The sequence below is a fragment of the Rousettus aegyptiacus genome, unplaced genomic scaffold (genome assembly GCF_014176215.1).
Source record: "Rousettus aegyptiacus isolate mRouAeg1 unplaced genomic scaffold, mRouAeg1.p scaffold_m13_p_2, whole genome shotgun sequence".
Taxonomy (NCBI): Eukaryota; Metazoa; Chordata; class Mammalia; order Chiroptera; family Pteropodidae; genus Rousettus; species Rousettus aegyptiacus.
This window is the reverse complement of record NW_023416295.1, coordinates 74,655,687-74,678,339: the sequence shown is the minus strand read 5'-3', so window position 1 is coordinate 74,678,339 and position 22,653 is coordinate 74,655,687. Positions and strand designations below refer to the sequence as shown.

Genomic DNA, 22,653 nt, shown 5'->3' with positions numbered 1-22,653 from the left:
TTTAGCATGATTTTTCCTTGTTCTGTAGTTATTTTTCATAAATCTCATTAGCTCCCCTTCTGTTTTCTCACCCTCAAAAAAAAAAAAAAAAAGGATCTAAAGAGAGTCAGTATTTGTCTACAGAGAGATCAGACCTTGGCCCCACTTTGTTGCTGATCACATCTTCTCAGGGGTGGTTGTAAGTGCTTCTACTCAAACCTGGCGTATCAGGGTTTCCTCTATGGTATCTCTTGTGGGCTGAGTTGGGATTCTCTCTTTCTTTCTCTCACTGACCCAGTAGGTACCTGGGTGCCCTCCCACAGGGATTCTACTTTATCATGTCTTTGATGTTTCACTTGAGGTACTTTTATCTCCTAGAATTTAATACGCTAATGCTGTCTTCCCCACTTCAGAATCCTCTGTCTTTTCCCTAGCTGTTATTTATGAATCAGTTATATAGCCTTAAATTATATGTAGAAAATGACCACTACTTAATTTGATATTCATAGCAGCATTATTCACATAATAGCCAAATGCGGAAGCAACTCAAGTATCCATCAATGATTGAACAGATAAATCAAATGTGGTAGATCCGTACAGTGGAATATTATTAAGTCTTAAAAAGGAAGAATATCCTGACATATGCTACAAAATAAGCCTTCAAGACATTATGCTAAGTAAAGTAATCCAGTAACTAAGAGACAAATATACTGTATGATTCCTCTTATGTGAGGCATATAGAGTAGTCAAATGCATGGAATGGTTGTTGCCAGAGACTAGGGTATGAGAGGGAATGAGGAGTTATTATTCAATGGGTATAGAATTTCTGTTTGGAAAGATGAAAAAAATTCTGGAGATGAATGGTGGTGATGGTTGCACAACAATGTAAATGCCACTAATTTAGACTTAAAAATGGTTAAAATTGTAAGTTTATATTATGAATATTTTACTACAATTTAGAATTTCCTATAATTTATATTATAGGAAAAGTGCTATGGCTACCTCAGAAGATGGTGCCCATGCCTCAAAAATCTGATTGGCACAGATCATGTGTTAGTAAAGTAGGGAGCAGATAGCATAGGAGGAGGGAAAATGATCTTCCAACTTTCTTAACTCCTCTGTTTTTTAATATGGATTTCTCATTTTTGTGGTGATATCTTGAGTCTTGGTTTTGCCTTTAATGTTGAGTCTTTTTTTGGATGGTTTTTTCAGAGTTGTGTCCATGAAAATATGGAAGAGGCCATTTTCACTAAAAGTTTCATTTTTGTTTTAATTTTGCTGATTTATGGTGGCCGTACTATAATATTTGACATTGGAATAATATCTGGGAAAATCTAGAGTATAGAGCTATGATATATGCTAGGACTTTCTCTGACTTAAAGAAATCACCTGTAAACCTGTATTCAGCCTCTTTTTGCCAGGTACAAAGAAACACGACAGCTTTTATTTACTCATGATTGTTTCTGTGGTGTATAGTAGGGAGATATAAGTGAAGGAGAAGGCATATTCCTTGCACTGAAGAATCTTTTATGTCTTTGGGAGAACAGGATATACATGTTTAGAGGAAATCGGACAGCTGTAGAACTCTAAGCATATGCCTAACTTCCCCAAATTTGCATTTCTTCACCTACAAAATGTGTCTAGTGTGGTGCATAGGGGCTGGGGAGTAACAATACTTTATGTGGAGAAATGATGTAAAGATGAAATACAATATAAGTAAAGGACCTATGTTTTACACATAGTAAGTGCTTAACAGTGTTATATTTCTTTCCCTTAAAAAGTGATATTAAAATAATGAGAGGCTAAAACTCAAACCAAACATTCACTTTCAGTGGGACTAGAGCATACTACCCTTTCTTCTAAAAGGCACATATTCTGAAATGAAGTAGGCATAACTAATATCATCTACGAATGGATTTTACTGTGGATTTTTGCCTGCGTGGGAAGATTGCTGATTATCTCTAAGTCTGTGAAGAAACTTATATATTACACATGTGTGGGTTGTAATTTTCATTCAATTAATTCTGTCAACCTATGTTTTAAAAGTACAGTGAAGTACCTATTATCTCAGCTACATTTACCAAGTATGTGTGTGCATACACACACATCGCATAGTTTTCATGCTTTGATGATTCAAAGGCTCATATAAATTTTTGTCACCATCTTAATCTTTCTGCTTTCCAAATATCATTTTTATATTTTGCTAGACATAAGCTACTGTCATCTTTTTGGGAAAGAATTATAAACTGCTCAGGAAGGGAATTTGAATAATGATTCTAATTTTCGCTGTTCCTTTAAGACCCTTCCCTTGGGCTCAATGTCCTTCCTAAGTTTCCATATCATTCTGTGTATGTATCTATTATTTAATGTCAAAATTGTATTTAATTATAATTATATACAGGTCTGCTTCTTCCCAGAATGTGAACTCCTTGAGAGTAGGGACTGTTTTATGCATTTCCAAATCTGTGCCATTCTGCAAAATTCCTGAGCATGGTAGGCACTTAGTAAGTGTTCCCTCAGTTAAATTGAGCCCAGGCCATTACCTTGAATTAGTAATCTCAATTTTCTCCTCTTTTGCCTGATATTAAGAGGATTATCACTAATCTATGCAAATAAAGCAAAAGGTTGGAGTATGAACCAAATGACCCAAGCAGTCTGGGGCAAGGTCAGACTATTCTTTAGTTGGAAATGCCACTTAGGATATTCAAATATTTTTCAGATTAATGATAGTATGTTTTTCTCTCAGACCATCTAGAAGAGCTACTGAGTAGAAGGATTCATCTTATATCCAGAAGATCACATTTCAGAGCTTCACGATCATGATGTTGGCACAGGCTTTTTAGTAATGAACCTCCACAGGACAAAGTGCAGGCCAGAAGCTCCTCATCCTCTGCTCTGCCCCTCGTTATCAGTTTTCTTGTGAGGTTCTTGATTCTTGATAGTGGGGAAGGTTTGAGATGGTGTGATTGCCTTTGTTCTAATTTCTCTCTTTGCAGAATAGAAGGGGCTTTTGACAAGGATGACTATGAGCTCATGCTGGTGACAGAATTATGAGGAGTGATTTCTATGTGACTGGACTGAGATGAGCAGAGATTAGGATCTGTTTTAGCAAAGGGGCCAAGACTGTAAAGAGCCACCAATAGAAGGCAATTTTTTCATTGTTTTCTTTCAACGTGAAACAAATATTAAACATGCAAAGTTGAGCAAAAATCATTGAATAACAACCAAAAAACCCCAAACCAGAAAATTCCAGCAATCTATGTTTTGAATTCACAAAAGTAAGATATAATGGAATTCAGTGTCAGCCAAGAAATAACTTGTTTTGTCAACATCTGGCCAGCAAAATTCAACTTCACAGTGTGTAGAGGAATTTACTACTGAATTGTAGATAGGAACTTCCATAAATCCCAGCCTCCCAGCCTTTTTGACCCTGTATTGACTAAATAGACTCAACTCAGAGAAATGAGGCAGTTCTTTCTGAGAATGCAATTTAAGGAGAGAGCCAGTACAATCCTAGAGACAAGTATTATTTACTGCATGCCATTGTATACACAATGAAGTCACAATTGATCAAAGGGAAGAAATTCTATGAACAACTCAAATAAAGATTCAAGAAAGGGTAAAGTTCAGACAGCAAGAGGAAATAATTCTTTCCTGGAGAACACTGGGATTTAATAAATGTCAAAATGAAAATTCCAGAGCATTGTAATGTAGATGGCACTGGGAACAGTGAGGTGTCCCCAGAACTCTGTGACATAAGTAAGAAAACTCAGCCCTACATTGGTGAGATCAGATAGCTGCAGAGGCATCTTATAAAACAGGCCCTAAACCAGAAAAGCAGGGCATGGCTATAACTGGAAGATGGATTGACATGGCCAAAGAAAGACTTCTCTTAAGGGAAGGGGATCCAAGGATTCAGAATAAGGTTGGTTTACTCATGCTGCATAGGGAAGAAAGGCAGAGTATTTAGGAGCTTTTAGCTGTTCAGCCTCCTTGAAAAAGCCTCTCTGTTGTGGGAAAGGTTTTTGAGGGCAAACCATGGTCTGGTGGATATTGCAAGAAAATAGTGTGTTCCTATGGTGGCTGGCCATGCAAGACATCCATGTTTGTGAAGCCTCATTTATCTCATTCTGTTGGTTATTCAACCAGGATTTACTAATTATTTTCTGTGTGTCTTTCCCTTTGTCCTGACTGCTTCTCTGTCCATCTTGTCTTCAAAATAAGCTTTAAGACATTAAGTAAAATAAATAAATAAATAAATAAATAAATAAACAAACAAATAAATGAAAGAAAATGAAAAAATAAAAATGTAGTTTCTTCTAAAAGCACTCCAAGAAGTTTCCCTACATGATCATTAGTTACCTTTGCCAAAAAATAATAAGTAATGATTTATTTATTCTTTCATCAAACGTATTGAGCAGCTCTTATGTAGCCAGGCTGTGTTAGAGAGCACAGATGGATACAGAAGTAAAAGACAGAGGAACTTATAATCCAGTGTGAGAGATAGACAATTATAGTAGGGTTTGATAAATATTCTAATCCGAGAGAGTAGATGGTGCAGAGAGGAGTGGAGTTCAACTGAGATTGCTGGGAAGGCTTATTAGAAGAGGATCTCTGAGCTGGTTTTGAGGGGCAAGGAGGAGCTAGGTAAAGATGGGAGGGAAAGATATACAGAGAGAGTCTCTCACATTAATGAAATCAGTAATCATTGAGTACCTGGTGTGTACCAGCCACTGTTCCAAGCACTGGCGATACAATACTTGTCTTCATAAAGCTTATGTTGTAGTTGAGAGGTGGGGTCAGGGAGACAGCCAATAAATGTTTAATCCATAACCAATATGATTTTAGATAAAGGAACTTTGGAGAATATAAAATGTGACACAAGATAGAGAATGACTAGGTGGGGTAGCAAGGGTTTGGGGATGGCATTGTAGTTAAAAATAATGAAAAAATTTTGCCTGAGATGACTTCAGTGATGAAAAGAAGGCCTGTAGGAATAGTATTCTAGGCAGGTAAGCAGCAGCAGCATGTTTGGAGGAGGTGGGAATGGGAGAAAGCCATTGGGCAGTGCAAGCAAGACTTGATAACTGAGTAGAGAGTAAATAAAATAATCAGAGATGACCCCTGAGTTTTAGGCAAAAGTACAGAGATGGGAAAATGCAGGGGGCATTAGGCACCAGTAAGCAGTCAATTTAGAGTACTGAATAAGTTATTAACTCTGAAATCAGAAAATCTATTTTAATCTTGGCTTTGCCACTTCCCAGCTGTGTGGCCTTGGACAAGAAACTGCCCTCTCTGGGCGCTGATGACCTCAGAGTGACTATGTTCTCTCAGGATTGTTGTAGGGGTTACATAAGCTAATATATGTCAGCTTTAATGGTACCCAGCATATCGTAAGTACCTAATTAATGGTAGCTCTTATTATTACAGGTTTAAAACTTCCCTGTGTTGTGTCGTCACAAAAGGCTTGTGCATTAAAATACAAATGCGTACGTGTTGTATTTAGGTTTCCCAAAATCTTTGCATGTATAAGGGTTTCAGTTAGAATTTGATGGAGAAGTCAGTTCTCTAGGACTGCTGGTCATTTATTATGAACTTTCTTTCTGTTTGTATAATTGAATATTCCATGTCATTCTTCCCTTCTTCTCTTGCCCACATTTATTTCTTTGGTTAGTAATGATTGACCTTATCTGGAATTAAAATAGTTGTTGAGCATTGAATGCTCACAGGTGAGTTCCTTTTATCAGCGGGAGTAGGAGACCTGTGCTAAGCACATCTTGGCTTTCCTGATTCTAAGGCTAATTTACAAAGGAGAAAGTCATTTTTTTTTTAAATTTATGATTAAGAAGCAGCTAGCTTATAAAGGCAGTACAGTGAGGAGGGATGAGAAGATTAGTGATAAAGCAGAGCGGGAGGGAGCTGTAATTGGCCTGTTGGCAGGATCAGAAAATTGCTATCTAGACAACTGAGCTTAATATAGACCGAGGGCCTACTATGCTTGCATTTTGTGAAGGGATTGGGGCAACGTTGAAAAGTTAGACTTCAGACCTCAAAGGGGTTTGCAAGAGCAGAGCCCAACATACAAAGGGCAAAATTTGAGGGAGACTGAAATGAGAGCTCAGGCAACAGGGTGACACTAGTTATGGGGATACAGACAAGAAGGCAATTCATTCCAGCCTGGTGATCTTAGAAGCTTCTTGAAAGAGATGGCACTTGAGTTGGACAGATAGGATAACGATGCTTTTGGCTATGGGTCTGGAATGAGCACGGGCATGAGATGTTCTCCGGTGCCTGGCACAGAGCCTGACACACATTGCACTTTCAAAAAGCACTTACTGACTAAATTACTATGAAAAGCTTGTGTATATATAACCACGAGGAGACCAGAGTACCTAGGTTAGTTTGGGAAGGGAGATATTTTACCATTTGTAACTATGTATTTTGATTTCACATTCACATTTTAAAAAAATTATGATAGGATAAATATATTATATATGTATATATATAACATAAAATTTGTGATTTTAACCATTTTTAAGTGTACAGTTCAGTGGCATTAATTACACTTGCGATGTTGTGGAACTGTCACCACCATTTCCACAACCTTTCATCACCCCAGACTGAAACTGTAACCATTAAGCAATCACTCCCCATTCTCTCCTCCCTTCAGCTTCTGGTAACCTCTAATCTACTTTCAGCCTTTATGAATTTGCCTATTCGAGGTATTTCATATAAATGGAATGATACAGTATTTGTCTTCTTCACCCCTTCCTCTTTTATTTGTAACATGAAAATACATACAAGAAGGTGCTCAGACATGGCCTCAGGCTTTATCCAAGTCGTGCTGGGTGGTACTATCTTGCTGCTGCTTGATTTCACAAAATAAAATCTCATATCAAAAGTTCAGACTTATTTCTTCTCGAAGAGTTATGGATGTGCATGTCTGTCTCTCCTAGATTGTAAGCTCTGAGCAGGCAAGTGTTTCACATCCCCATGTTGGACAAGTCCATGTACTCAGCCATGTTTGTTGAATAGATACTTAAGTCACCACAGGAAACGAGAGGGAGAATCAGCTCTACTTTTTGCAAGAGGAGGTTTAATGTCAGGGACCCAGAGGGAATGGTTCTCAGACCGAAGGTATTTAATAGTCTTGGGTGATAAAGAAGAGAAAGCCAACAGGAAAATGAGTATAGCTCATTTTAGTCATTTAAGCAATGAGATAACAAGGCTATAAGAAAAGTCCTTAGTGATACCTTACAAAGCAAGACGTTGACAGGAAGTGTTGGTGAGGATGTGTTAATGATGGGACTGATTAGAATATCAGCTGCATTTTCATGAGGTCTACTATTAGCTGGAAACTTCCACACAGTATTTCTTTTGTTTTGCAGCAACTTTTTGATGTAAGTATTATTTATTCACCTTTTAAGCGATCAAGTTGAACCTTAGAATGGATTGCCCACTCTAACTCATCAACCCAGTAAGTAGCTGAGTTGGGATTAGAATCAAAGTATGTCTAGCTCCAAAGTCCAGTTTTATTTCCACTCTGGGAAAAGCTGTCCCTCCTGTTTGGAGTATGGAGTGAGAGAGATAGATAAAATGACAGCCCAAGAATGGAATTAATAAAGCAGCATAGACACATTTCCTGAAAATATTGGTCCAAGGTGCCCCAGAGGGGCCAAAGAAATATTGGATACCATAGTGAAGGGTATTAGGAAAAATAAAATAAAAAAGAAGCTATCATTCTGCCCACAGCAAAGCTTGAAGAGGAATGATTATGAGTGCAATGTTGGTATAAACACTCGAGGGGTGAGGACTTGTAAAAGCACCCACCGCTGAGTGTTCCTTGTCATTGTGCAGTGCAGAGGCAACATGGATTATTAAAAATAGTTCTGAAGCTCATTGGAGATCAGCCACTTTTTTTTTTTCTTTTAGGTCACCCAGGCTAACACAATAGCAAAAGAAAACTTGTCAATTTGTTCTAAAATGCACAGCATTTTACCCTGGGATTTTTTTCTTTTTCTTTTTCTTTTTTTTTTTGGTTTTTTAAAAAAAACAGAGCTGTCTGTACTTAGAGGCTATTAGTTGCTGTAGAGTTACGTCTGCTAGGGCTGTTTTTTTCCAGCAAGGGAATCAAATTTCTTATTGTGCTATCAGCCTCTTGCCATATCATTTTTAAAAGTGAGCCATAAAAATGTTTCTCTTCACTGTGGCAGCAAGAAGGAAAACTTTATTAGGGGAAAAATAATGCAGTTTAAAAGAGTCCTGTAAACCAAAATCTGTTTAGGGCACTTAATTTTAGGCTTTACAAGGCAAACATGTCTTTCTTTGCAAATAAACACGTAGCTTCTGCAATTCACATGCCGGGCATAAAGAAGAGCCTTAAAGTGGTGGTTGGGCTATCCTGGCTTCATGGCACAGGAGGGTGGTAGTGAAGGCCAACTCCCTCCTGCTGTGACCCACAAAGGTGCAGCACTGAGAACTGGGACCATGGGTGACATCAGTCTGATGAGGACATTTCTTTGGCCGCTCCCTCTGTTCGGCTGAAGTAGCTATGGGCGCTAAGGATGCCTGAATATAAATATACCTTAGTGTCTCTTTCTTGCCTATTTCCTATCCTCTTTTCGAATTAGTAACAATTAGTATGGTGGTTTCCAAATGATTAGTGATTTTGACTTTTTTCCTGTACCACCAGAACAACCACACACAAAAACAAACCCTAGGCATTATAAAAGTAAATATGTATTCATCATAGAAAGCTTGGAAAATATGGAAAAACATAGGGAAGGAGAAAACAATTAGTCATAGTTTTATCTGAAAAAGTAACCATGTTGGTTTTCTTTCTTTTTCTTTGGTAATTGCGCATATTGAAAATAATTATGATCATATTGTGTGTACAAAATTGTACCGATTTAAACATCTGTTTTTGTGGACTTGAAAATGATACATATGCTTTGCAGAAAATTGAAAAATACAAAAGTATAAATTTAAAAAATGTACAGTATTTCATCATCTAGAGATTAATGTTATTGCTCCATTTCATTGTGTGCATTTTTAAATGTATTTTTTTAAGTTTAAAAACAGTTACATTTGTAACTGTTAGGTGGAAGATGATAAAAAGGGATTGAAGAAGATATCTGCTATAGACTAGATTTTTATTTAATTTTTACCAATTTAAAAATCAAAGCTCTGAGACTTAGGTTATTCAATATGAGTTTTAAAGTTGCAGAGAATAATTACTTGAGTTCTTGGCAATAAAAATGGTTATTATGTTGCTCTGCGCAGCTATACTTTTATGGAAGAAGAAAGAAAAAATAGATTAGTGATTCTCCCAGCACAACATCTTAACCATGTAAATAGTTTATCTATTATTAGAGCAAGTGCAAGAACAGAATGATATGGGTTATTTTCAGTGGTACTCAAACATGGCAAAAGATTTTATCTAGACTCTAGGATAAAGAACAGGACTCTAGAAACATGCTTTCTCATATTGATGGGACAGGGAAAGCAGCCAAGGGCAGTACTGCAGGGCAACCTATATCCTGAGATGTGGAATTCACCTAGGAACATAAAATCCAACAGCTATTCTTGTTTGAGGCCCAAACTGAGGAAAGGAAGACTGGTAAATCATTTTATACTGCAGCTGACACATTTTTGACTTCTTAAATGTGATTCTTCTCTTGGTTCCTGGAACATATTTTTCTGTGACTTCTTTTCCATAGAATATATGGTAACATATTTTACCTTTACGTTTGATAGAGAACTTGGTTGGATAAAACCTCCCCCCTCAAAATAGTAATTATAAAATAGTTTAAAAATTAGAAATCTAATATAAGTGTTCATAGTAAACCCACTGAATAAGTTTAATATTTCTTTTCTATTCTTTACCTTTAGAAAATTCACCCTTAATGAGGTACTGTTAGAGTTTTGTATTCAGAGAAATTTTGAATACTGATTTTCTTTGTGTAGTTACCAATTTTATATGCAGTTAGGTTCATGTCTTTCTGATTCTGTAAGATTTTTAAAGCTTGTTTTTTTATTTAATTTTTAAATACGTAGAATATTGATATACTTCACAAGTCAAAATTATATATAAAAGTATATTTAAAGAAGTTCCTATGCCTGTTTTTCCCACCCTAATATCACCACCTTCTGCAGAAAACCATTAACTAAATTTTATGTTTCTTTGAAAATTAGCTATGTATATACTCATTCCTCTGTCTTTCTTACATAAAAGATGTCAAGCTATACATTTTATACTTTGATTTTTTAATGTAGAAGTCATGTATTTTAATTTGTAGAGTTGTTGACTTAGCTGTGTTCTCCATTGTGTATTAAGGGCAATTCTGCCCCCTCCTGAGAGACACGTGGGTCTCCAGTCTTTTGTTATTTCAAATGCCACAGCCATAAGTAACTTCGTGCATAGGTTGTTTCATATCTGTGGAGGTTTGTCTTCTTGGTCTTCACCACTGCATTTGTGTTCAGGTGGTCTCTGGCCTGGGGAGAAACCCAGGGTTAGGTTTACTCAGCTTCATTTGCTTTATAGTGCCAACAAGTTCCTTTCAGATACTGGTGTTAGGTTGATATCAGTATCAATTTCAGTAGCTTTATCTTTTTTTAGGGGGTCATAAGTATGGGCAGTTCTCTCCTCTCATGCATAACACATTCTTGAAAATTTGTACAGGAGTTGAATGTGGGAAAGCCAGACAATAGGCTTATTTGATATAAAGGAGGTATTTCTATTCCCAGAGAACTAAAAAAGTGATAAGATTCCTAAACACACCTTTGTTTTTTAAACACAATCATTTATGATCTATTGTCGGCATTTGGTACATGTTCTTTAATTGTGCTCTTTTCCTTCATAATTAATTGAACACACAATTGACCTGCCTAAGTCCAGTGAGAATCTGATTAAGGTGAAGGATTCTCTGTCTTCAGGCAGCTTAATGATTTTCATATTTTTCTTAATTGTTTACATGACCTATACTTTTTATCACTCATATCGGCACTTTCATTTTTCTGTTTTCTACTCATTTTTATAAAATAATAGGACAGAATATAATAAATATCCAGATAATTGCACGAACATTTCTGGTAATACTGCTGTATGGTAGCTTGAATTGACCATTCTTTAACTTGAAGTCAGAATTTGGCATATAAAAAGAGATTTAGAGTGATAATATTTAATGTATGATTGTACAGACTGTTTGGAAGTTGAATGTAAAAGTCGAGTCACCTCTATATTTCATGAAAAGTTGGGAGAGGCTACAGGGGCAACTGCTAGGTTATTGCCATTTGAAACTGAACAAAAAAAAATGCTTAGAAGAATATGGAAGTGGTTTTCAGATTATTACCTGTGGTATACCCTCATTGCATTACAAAGTTGGTTATTTGATATGAAGTTCTAACTCTACTCCTTATCTCTCTCTTACTCTTTCCTTCCATCTTCAACTATCCCCAGTTTTACTTGAATCCTTAGTGGGATATGAGAAGAGGATCATTGATGGCAGGAGTCATCTAAAAAAAATAGTGTGGATTAGAGGAATTTAGATTTTGGGGCTAGTCTGTGTCCTACTCACAGAGTTTTATAAGGCAAGTGATTTTGTCTCTGTATTTTGGGTATTAGTTGTGATTTGAAAATGGCATTGAAATATGCAGAATCAACTTTGGATGGTGCTTCAAGGAATAATTTTACTTGCTTCAGAAAGCCTAGAAGGGAGGGCAAGAAACTCTTGCTGACTTCGTGGGGAAGTATTGGGTGGCCTGGAACAAGGTGACAAGTTACTCAGGAAAGACAGGAGAGCTTTAGGAGGTGCACAAAATGAAAGCTAAAGCCAGGGTCAAGATTAGGGGTTTGAGGCTAAAAAACATCAAATGAAATCAAAAGGAAGGTTCTGGAATGGGCCAAAGACAAACCCTGGGAATGAAGGTGAAACCAAAACTGGAGATTGAGGAAGAGAAGAAGCCACCAAACCACAAGTTTAAAACAGGGCACAGGAGTCAGAATGAACTGTAATTAATAGGAGAATGTTCCAGAGGCTATGGCTCAGAGACTGAGAACCAGGAGCTCAAGCCACATGCCTATATTTGTCACCTTTTCCAAAGGACACTCATGTAAGGAAAAGGTTGGTTAAATAAAAAAGCAAGGGGAGGAAAAGCAGACATGTAGGATGGGATGCATGTCTAGGGAATTAAAGCATTGGAATGCCGACTATGATGAACATTTCAGAAGACTGACTTTCAAACTCTGCTTCATAAAGCTACTTTGGTGCTCAAGGCCAAAAGGAGTGGGCCTTCAGTGTCCTAGGTCAAAGAGGAGTAAATGGGAAGAGATGACCTGTGATGAGAGGCTACTGCTCTTCTCCTGTATTCAACAACAGTAGTTCTCCTTTGATCTGTTTTACATATTAGGGAGTTTCATTTGAGAATGGTCCTCCTGTGTATTAGTTTCCTGTGGCTGCTGTAACAAAATGCCATAAACTTGGCTTCTCAGAACAACAGGAATTTATTCTCTTATGGCTCTGGAGGCCAGAAGTCTGAAATCAAGGTGTCAGCAGGACCACACTCCCTCTGGAGGCTCTAGGAGAGAATCCATTCCTTGTGTCCTCTAGTTTCTGGTTGCTGTTTGCACTCCTTGGTTTGTGACAACATCTTTCTCTGATTCATCTTCACATCACCTTCTCCTCTGTAGATGTGTCTGATCCCCCTCTGCCTCTCTCTTATATAAGGGCACTTGTGATGGTATTTAGGGCTTATAGGGATAATCTGGGGAAAATGTCTGAATTTTACAATCTTTGAATTTTTAAAAAATCAATTTCATTTAAGTTAATTAGATTAGTTAATTATTACTGAAAAGACCCTTTTTAAAAAATAAGGTCACACTCACAGGTTCTGAGGATAAGGACATGGACATGTCCATCTTTTTGGAGGCCACCATTCAGTCACATACATGCTGCTAAAAAAGTTTTGAAAAATTGTGATCTTAAATGATAAACGTGAAAAACCGATTTAAAAGAAAATGGAGAGTCTCAGCCTTTGGGGTGGGAGACAGAGAAAGGCAATTTTGTTGCAATTTGATGTTTAAATATTAGGTAGATAAAACAGATGGAAAGGCGATTGGCGATTAAAGCAGCAGAAAAGGGGTAGCATGCATATTCATTCAGGGCCTGAATTTGAGTAGGTTCTCTTGGAGGGGGAGGGCATTGGTTTTGTTAGGGCTCCACTAGTAAGAAGTTAGCATACTCACTTTCAGTTTATTGTCTCTCAACACTGAACACTGACGATTTTGAACAATGGTCAAGTGGGGTGCACCTGGATGAGGCTTTGTGAAAAGAGTGAAGTGGGTAGCTGAGAACCACCTGACTCCTGTGTACACATAATCAGAGCACTAACTAAGCATAACATATCTATCAAAGATGGAGGTGATAGGGATATGATATATGAAATTCTGATCTTATGCCCCGTTCCCTTCCAGTAAGAAATAATCGAGAATTTTGGGGCATGACTAAGGGAATTGTCTGTTTTGTTCCATCTTCTCTACCATATAGTTTCTATTTTTCCTTCTGTAATTGATAAATAATTTGTAGGGAGATACATCAAGACTATATAAATATCCATTCCTCATTGCACTTTCCTTTCTATATTTAACATCAATGGATAATTTTTTGCCTTGACTTTTGCTATGATGGTTTAAAATAGAGTTTTACAATTTTGTCATTACTTCTATATTTATCAGTTAGTGTTATGTTAAAAGGAGCTTCCCCCTTTTCCATATGTATTTCTTGATTTCTTTATTTATTATCTGTATAATTCATGGATTTTTTTATTTGATGAGTTCTAGTCCATTAATATTTTTATTTATTTTGATGTTCAGTTGTCCAAAATTTAGACAGGGAGAGCCCCTTCAAGCTGCATCTTGTGTCCTTTTAACATGTTCTCATCATTTTTTGAGTGCTTCTTCAATTTTTAGTACAGATATTCCATAATTGTCTTGTACCTTCCCTCCCCCATCTCAGGAATCATCCTTTCCTCTCAAGAGCCTGGTTCCTTTCAGTAGGCAATGGTAATTATAAACAATGATCTGGAGCCTATTTTTTTTTTTTTGAATATGTAGACCTATCTAAGAATTTAAAAATCTGTCACAGATGGTTTCTTAGTCCATTCAGGCTGTTATGACAAAATACCATAGACTTAGTAGATTATAAACAGCAGAAATTTATCACTCACCATTCTATAGGCCAGAAGTCCAAGATTAGCATGCCAACATAGTTGTGTTCTGGTAAGACTCTCTTCCAGGTTGCAGACTGATGACTTCTCCTTGTGTCTTATATGGTGGAAGGGGCTAGGGAGCTCTGTGGCGTATCTTTAATGAGAGCACTAATCCCATTTATGAGGGGTCTACCCTCATTACCTAATCACCTCCCATATGTTCCACTTTCTAATACCATCACCTTGGTGCTTAGGATTTTAACATAAATTTTGGGGGGACACAAACATTCAGACTATAGCAGGTAGTTTGAGTTTGGGTCCCTCGGATGCTGACTTTGAGCAGAACATCCAAGGGTAAGCTATTAATTGGGAAGGGTAGTGTTAGCTGAGAGTAAGGGAAAAAGCAAGGGTGATATAAGGTTGGCTACCACAGTGGGTCATTTTGGAAAATAGTGTAAAAGGTATGCGTCAAAACTACCCTGGCCATGGAGTGAGAAAGCTGGAATGTTTATACCCCACACCTGTCAGGTGTTGGTCCGGGGCTGCTGTGTCAGGGTGGGTAGTGGGGTAGGCAGGAATGGGAGTTGTGGGGATGCATGTGTTCTCAGGCCCCTGTAGCCTAGAAAGATGACTAAAGTTAGGTTGGCTCTCACAGACATGGCGAGGGGGTTGGAGAGTGTAGACACCAGCGATGTCAGCCACAGGGCACTAGCACCACCACAAGGGGGTAGTGAGAAGCCGACTGAGAAATAGAGAAAAGCTTTGGACCCTCCAAAGGAAGGTGCTCTGAGAGTCCCTGGCTTGGCTGTTACACCTCCTGTTCTCCCCTCAGAAACTCCCTGGGCCATATGCTTGGCCTCGCATCCACTCTCGACTCTACATTAGGCTCTATCTATTTGTATAACTGGGCAAGCAGCTTTGAAGAGAGTGATGTTGAGAGTGTGGTGTGTGCAGGAAGGAGGAGTTATTAATTTGGGCTGAAAAATAGGAGGAAGGGGAGGGGGACTTCTTACTCTACCTCACATTCAACACCTCAGCAATATTTATATCCCAAATCTGGCTGCTTCTTGCTACAACCATGGCTCCATTCGAAAGGTGGGGGCTATCATCTCTCACATGGATTGTTGCAATTGCCCTGTACGTGCTCCACTACCTCTACCCTTGCCCTCTCCACACAGCAGGCATTGTGGAGTGAGGACATGTTACTGTGCTGCTCAGAACCTCACAGTAACTTTCTGTTAACAGCAGAAATCCAGAGCCTTCCCATGGCCCATGAGCCTGGTATCTGGTCTGCAGCTGCCTCTACAATCTCCTCCCCTAGCACTCTTTCCATCCTTTCTCCTGCTCTTAATGATCCCGGAACATACCAGCTTATTTTCTCCACTGACCTTCATGTTGCTGTTACCATGTTTGAAATGTTTTTCCACAAGATTCATATGACTCTTTTCCTCCCTCTCTCATCTTAAGACTTGGCTTCAGTATCACTTCCTTCCCCAGCTCCCCATCCAGTCATAACTGCAAAGCCCTATGGAAATAAATGAAGACCACCCAAATGAGGACAAGCAAAGTCTTCTTCTCAGAGTTTGCTATAGCCATCATCACTTGCATTTAGCAGAGACCCAAAGGCAGGCAGAGGAGTAGGAAAGCTTTAAAGTGGAAAAAAAGGAAGGCTGTAGTTGTGACCTGACTAGAGGAAGTTGGCATGGAGAAGCTGTAAGCAGGCTAACTAGAAGCAGGGCATCCTAGGTGATTAGTTATGGGTGCATATTTGGCTTTTTCTGATCCTAAGTTAGAAGTAGGGCAAAGGTTAGGGAAAATGCCAGTTATTAATCATGTCTTGGCCATTTAGGGCCTATTGTTTTAGGAATTATTGTTTGGCTTCCTGGACTATCCCTAGAGATGGTGTATGGTCTCACTTCCTACAAGTCTGATTTATAGCAGGCTTCCTTCCTGGATTGGTTTCCTAGGCAGGTGGCTGCAGGTTGTGGGCCAGAATTCTATTTTTATCTACAGTCTGGCCATCATCCATTTGTATATTCAGCCTCTTAGCACTTACTATTTATCAGATGTGATGTGTATTTATTTTTTAAGGCTTTGCTTGTCTTTCAAGAGAAGAGAAGCTTGGTGAGGGCAGGGATCTAGTTTTGATACTATTCCAATTCCAGCTTTTCAAACTGCATCAGGCACATGGTGGGTGCTCAGTAGATAGGTATGGAATGAGGAAATAATGATGCCTGATCCTTCCTCCATGTAAGTTTCTAGAAATTAAGCTTTTCAAGTAAAGCTTTTGCTCTATTTGTTTTTCTTGCTTTATGAGCTGGTTACTTTTTGGTATTTTGGACCAGGCCAACCACCACCTGGGGAAACCTGTAGAAAAAGCTCATTTGGAGAAACCTGGGTTGGGATTCGGGGGAACAAATTCAGATGTCCATAAAAGTTTGGCTGGTAAAAAGAATGAACCAGTGTTTGCCTGGCAGAAAGGTGGTCGCCTCCATTTAGCACTTACCAAATATAACATGTCAGAATGCAGGTCTTCTCTTTACAGAAACATGAATTTTTAAAAGAAGCTGGCACCCTGGAGTTTTATGAGAATATTTCTGATATTTAAATATTAGCCACTAATATTTAAAATGAAATATTTTTATAGACCTCATTTAGTTTTCAGGTGGCCAGGCTCGGCCTATGTCCTCAGTTTTCTTCTCAGATCCTCTCTGGAAGCCTCCCTTTCTCTGCTTTCCCTGACTTTCCCTAAGATCAAGACTGGATGTCTAAGAAGAAAGCTGATGTGGGCTCCCAAGACCACAAACTGGGTCTCAGCATACCAGTTGCCTTCTGAATGATTTTCTTCATTAGGAATCATCTGTACATTTGAGGAGGGTGATTGCAGGAGGCCATTTTGGCACTGAGCTGATTGTAAATGTAGCCGCAGGAGCCATCTCCCTGATTAGAACTGAGATACTGAAGCCAGATGAATTAATAATGAGGTGATGGGAAAAAAGGAGTGACTCTGATGGTGCTCTTGTTTGCACTGAGAAGTTTTAGGTGCTTTCACACACAATGACAAAAACAAATTATTTCTCAAAGCTATGTATCACTGATTGGTACCTGGAGTAATTAAGTTCATTTTCCCAGAATATGGCCCTTTAGGAAAATCCTTTCTCTAAGCACCATTCATTATAGTTTGTATAGGTAAGGATTCTGGGCATTGCAGGTTATAAAATGGGACAGGAAAGGGAGCACAGAAGAGTTATTGGATGTTATCTTCATAGCTAGCACTTAAGAGCCCAACAAAAATTATTTTTAAAATGGGTTTTTCCCCCTCCAATTCCAGGTAAACACCAAAGTACAAACCACCTAGATTGATATTATTTAAGAAGTTATTATCCTTGATTACATCTGAGCACAACAAAAAAGATATTCGTTTTCTTCAGAAATGGGAAATAAACTGTAGCTGGGTAAGGTTAGTATTTTGCCAATTTTTGTGGTGATAGCAAACCCCATATTATTTTAAATTGTTTAAAATTTTATCCCCCCACCCCAGCCCTGATTGAGCTAATTAGAACCCAGGGGGAATTGTGTGGGTAACGGTGAGAACAGGGGAAGTATAAATATGCAATAAATTAGCTCCTGCTCTTTTTCTGCTCTTTTTCTGTGTGAGCTCATGGGCTTGCAAAAGACTTGGAACAATAGGAACCACTGATACTCAAGCTGCTAGGGGAGTCCATAATTACGATATAATATCTTGCCAACCTCTTGCGTGTATGAAGGTAAAATGGAATATGAGTAAATAAAAACCTGCAATTTTCTCCATCCATAATTCTTTATATCAATAGCATATTTTCTCTGTTCGCTCTCTCATTTTTTTTCAGAGAAGATAGAAACTTATTTACTTGAACATTTTAGGTACTTTTGAAGTATTTCATCTCCATGGGAATATATTTGGTTTGCAATCAGTTAAATGAAAGGCTTTTTGACATTATTACAAGTTGAAGAAAGCTACTCCACAATGCCCTCTGCCTATCATATGCAGATTTCCTTGACTCTGCTTGCTATTGTTTTGTAAATTCATGCCAAGAGATAACTCACATTTTTGTTTTCTATTCCTTAATGCCTTAGGATTGTACTTAGGCTGGGCTGACTTCCTGGGCTTGTGACCTGTGAAGTCTCACTGTTATATATAGTAGTAGCATTTAAAGTTAGCATTATCCGTTATAAAGATGAACAAGATTTTTGCTAATAATTTACATATGTCTTTATTTAGAATGACATTAAATAGCAAATAAAAGACACATGACAAGTGGAGTTAACCACAGAACAAAGGAAAAGGCTTTATATTTTAGTACTTTTAATATCACATTTTTTTCCTGCTTTTTGAACAAGGAGCCCAGAATTTGCATTTTGCATCGGGCCTCATCAATTATGTAGCTGTCTCTGTACCTAGGCACAAATAAACAAAATTTAGAGAATCATTCACTCACTTAGCAATTATTTACTGAACACCTACTCAGTGCACTAGGTGTAGGACTTGGAAAAAAATGAAGAAGCTGATCTCTGCTGCCTGGGCATTAGCACCTGGTTTCAGAAGACAGACCTGCAGGAACTTCTTGTAGATGCTGGATCTATGAAGCCTCGAGGCCCAAATTTGGGAGCAGTGGGAGTGAGTTTCCAGGGTCAGGAAAGAATCCGTAGAAGCGGTGCAATTTCAGACCGTATCTGAGTGTTCAAACTTGTAATGAAGAGGAATTTTGACTCAAAAGGCTAACCTTATAATCAGCTCTTTGTTCTGCTTCTGTAGACATGCTTGCTGCATAGAGGGAAAGGCAGAGTGATCTCGAGATTAACTGAAGACTCGCCCTCCACTTTGATTGTTCTGTCTAGATAACAGATGTATTGCCTAAATTCCTGTCTGAAAATCTCATGCTCTGTAACTGCTCATAGCCCAAAGCAACTCCCGAGGTCTGTAACAGCCTGAGGACAAATCAACCAATCAGCCCCTGCCAACTGTAACAGCTCTGATAAGCCCTACAAAAGCAAAATTGCCCCTGAGCTCGGGGCCCAGATTTTCAGAGTGCTTGCTCTTCTGGGACCCCCCAGCGTAATAAACCTGAGTTCTCCAGCTCTCCAAGTAGTGCTTGATTTCTCGTCGGTCTGCTTTTCTGCAACATTTCAGCAGTTTAGAAACACTCTTTGTTAAGATGAAACCAAGTCATTAGAACTAGCTGTGCAGGAATTGGAGGCTTTCTCCTTTGTTACTCCATCCTCATAGATTAGGAGGGACACTGAGCAGTTACCTTTATTCAAATTTGAGATGGTAACTGTATTCTAGGAAGTGTCAAATGTCAAAAGTAAGACTGCAACTCAGGTCATCGGATTTCAAATTCTGTTCCACGGCATTACAATTTTCTGCTCTGCCACAGTCTGTCAATCCTGAATTTGACAACTGCTCTTACTTTCCTGTTACTGATATTAAGAAATTAGGAAGTAATAAAGTATTTTGCTAAAGATTTTTGTTTGTTTGTTTGTTTCATAGTAAAATTCCTGTAAGGGGTCCTTTAAAGAGAAAATTCTTCTAGTACACATAGGTTATACAAACCAACTCTCCCTAACCACTATCATCCTGATTGAGGATGGCCTGTTTTTTGGAACCAGACTTCTGGCGTGGAAGTGATGCAGGACAGCACAAATTTCCTCAATTGTGGGGAGACCAAGCCCTGCATTGAGAGAAGATGAGGGTCCTTTGGTGGAGAGTGTGGAAAGAATTTAACACACACACCAAAGTTAGAGTCAAAAGGAAAGTTTATTAGAAAAAGGATAACTCCACAAATAGTGTGTGGTCTCTTCTCAGAGGCAGAGAGTGAGAGGAACATTGAGAGTGATGTAGAAAGGCAATGAGATAGAGACAGAATAAAGGCACTGAGAGGGACCAAGAGATATATGGAAAGACAGTAGGAGCAGTGAGAGGGAACCTGAGTGTTCAGGGAATTCAGTTTATATTGTTGTGGCGTGATCAAATCCAAGACCCACGGAGCCAATTGAGATGAATTGTGAGCCTTTATTAGCCAGCCGGCGAATGACTGTCCACCACGCAGGGTTAAAAGAGATCAGCCCTGAGCTCCCAGAAGAGGCAGTTTATATAGCCACCAGCATATCGCTGAGCAGATCACCACACTCTGGTTAACTGTTAGCATATCCTTGATTAGATTACCCTGGTTAACAGCATCTCCTTGATCAGATTACCCTGGTTAACAGCATCTCCTTGATCAGATTACCACACCCTGGTTAACAGAATCAGAAGTAAATATTTAATGCTGGTTTACTGGAAAATTGTGCACCCATAACAATATGTCATTCTTTAATTCCTGTGAGTTATAGTTGAAAAGACTTTATTAACCCATTTTCTTTTGATATGGACATGCAGTGAGGAAGGGAAGCATATGTAGCGGGAAAAGGTAAGAATATGTAGACTGAAAGTCCTGCTGGCAGTTCCCAGCCTTTAATCTATAGGTTTCCCATGGTTTAAGGAATAACTCTTGGTTCCTGTTTTCCTTTCACAGGTTGTTAGCAATCCCAGTAGAAATCTTCCTTTGTTCTGAAGGTGTCCTCCTGGCCTGGCTGCAGGGCTGATCAGCATATTGCAGTCTCTGAAAGTAGCTTGATCAACATTTTTAATTCTTTTGCCTCCTCCCTACATTAGAGGGAGCACAGGTTTGCAGTCAGGCCTGGGTGTAATCTGAGTCTGCCTCTGAAGAGCCAAATGTCTTTGGAATGTTAATGAGCCTCCTTGAGCCTCAGTTTCCTAATCTGTAAGATGGGAATAGCAATGATTCCATCAAAGTGAAGTTTAATGAAATGAGGTTATGGATACTCAACAGATAGTGGGTGCTAGGGGAATGCTGTTTCTTGAAAGATAAAACATTTTTTTCCATCTTCTTCCCACCTCATTTGAAAGCTTATATATTGTGTGAAATTGCTCGTCTCCTGCCAATGTCCTATTTTATCTGTGTTTGCTAGTTGGGAAATTTCTGTGACTTCTAACTTTCTATTAGTATATTGATACAAAAGAGGAAAAATATGACTTCAATTTCGATATTTTATTTCTGTATTCACTTTCTATTCCAATGATGAAATTTCAGAATACTAATGATTTGGGTGTGTGTGTGTGGGGGGGGGCGGTATCAGAGTCATAGAGTTGAATAATTTAAAAATGATAGGCACTTTGGAGATAATCATGATAGCTTAGATCTAAATGTCACTGTTGGGGCCAATAGGAGTTCGGTGTCGCCCCAGACAGTGAGGAGGAGGAGGGATAAGACTGCGCAAAGGTATAGTTAGCATTTTCCCTTGGTTCTTCCTCAAATGACCACAGTGAAGAATAGCAGGTCATTGAGATTTAATAGTCTTATTAAAAATATGTTTTAGAAAGACGAAGAATACCCCAAGGAGGCACATGGCTCCAGTGCTGTAACCAGCACAAAGGGGCCAGAATGGCGACAAAAGGACAAAAAGGCTACCAAAAAGAGAGAGAAACCAGAAGGGCAAAAAAGGGCCCAGAAGTGTCAATGTCTGCCTTATATTTGTGCTGCGATGGGTGGCATTCCTAGGTGATTGACAAGTAAGGTTATTTTGATTGACACCTGGCTGCTGTATAACTCTTGGCCTAGTGCACACATGCATACCCAGAATTCTGCTATCGTTGGGGAGTTCTTTGGGTGGTCTCTAGGCTGGGCCCCTAGTCCTTTGTTTCCCTTGTTGCTAAAGTCTGACTAGCTACCTAACATCAAGGAGGCTTTGCTTTGGGCCAGGTACTATTCTGAGCACTTTCTCTGTTTTAATTTGCTTAAATTTCACAAGGGGTCTTTGAGGGAAGTTTTTCATTGTTTTCTCTTCGCAGATGAGGGAAACAAAAGCAAGGAGTTAAGTAACTTATTCAAGGTCACCTTGGCTGGTCAAGACCCATATCCATTGTGCTAAACTACCTTAATTATGATGCATTGCAGGCCCCCAATTTTACAGATGACTGAGATCTGGAAAGAATAATTGGCTTTCCCAAGGTCATTTAGCTGCTTAAATGTGGCGTCAGGACTGGAACCCCAAGGCCTGAACCTGGGATCTTGATTCCGCAATCCAAGTTTCTTTCTACTCCTCACAGAATTACTGGCAGGACAGGCCCACAAAAAGCTCAAACTGGGAACCAGCCAAGTAGATTATAATATTTCTATTCCTGTGTCTTTCATTAAAGATGCATGATTTTTGTAATTCTTTATTTTAACAGTAATTGCTATGTTTTGTCTTTCAGGAACCTGGGCAGGAGGAGATAAGCCAATGTATTTACCTGTTGAGTCTACAGTTAAAAGTGATTATGGAGAACATGGCGATGCTTCAGGAATTGTCAGGTGATGCAACAATTTCAAATTGTACTTTTTTACATTATTCAGTTCTGGAGGAAATACCTATAGATGGAATAGAGAG

The 22,653-nt window shown here is 38.7% G+C and overlaps 1 protein-coding gene across 4 annotated transcripts in view; it reads left to right on the top strand.

The window, feature by feature from the left end:
- THSD7B (thrombospondin type 1 domain containing 7B) overlaps nt 1-22,653 on the top strand; it is a 1,079,084-nt gene that overhangs the window by 96,037 nt on the left and 960,394 nt on the right. For all 4 annotated transcript variants that reach the window (XM_036237409.1, XM_016145417.2, XM_016145415.2 and 1 more), the window contains one exon: nt 22,481-22,577. The gene's annotated coding sequence lies outside the window, so the exon portion shown is untranslated. The remainder of the gene's footprint in view (nt 1-22,480; nt 22,578-22,653) is intronic.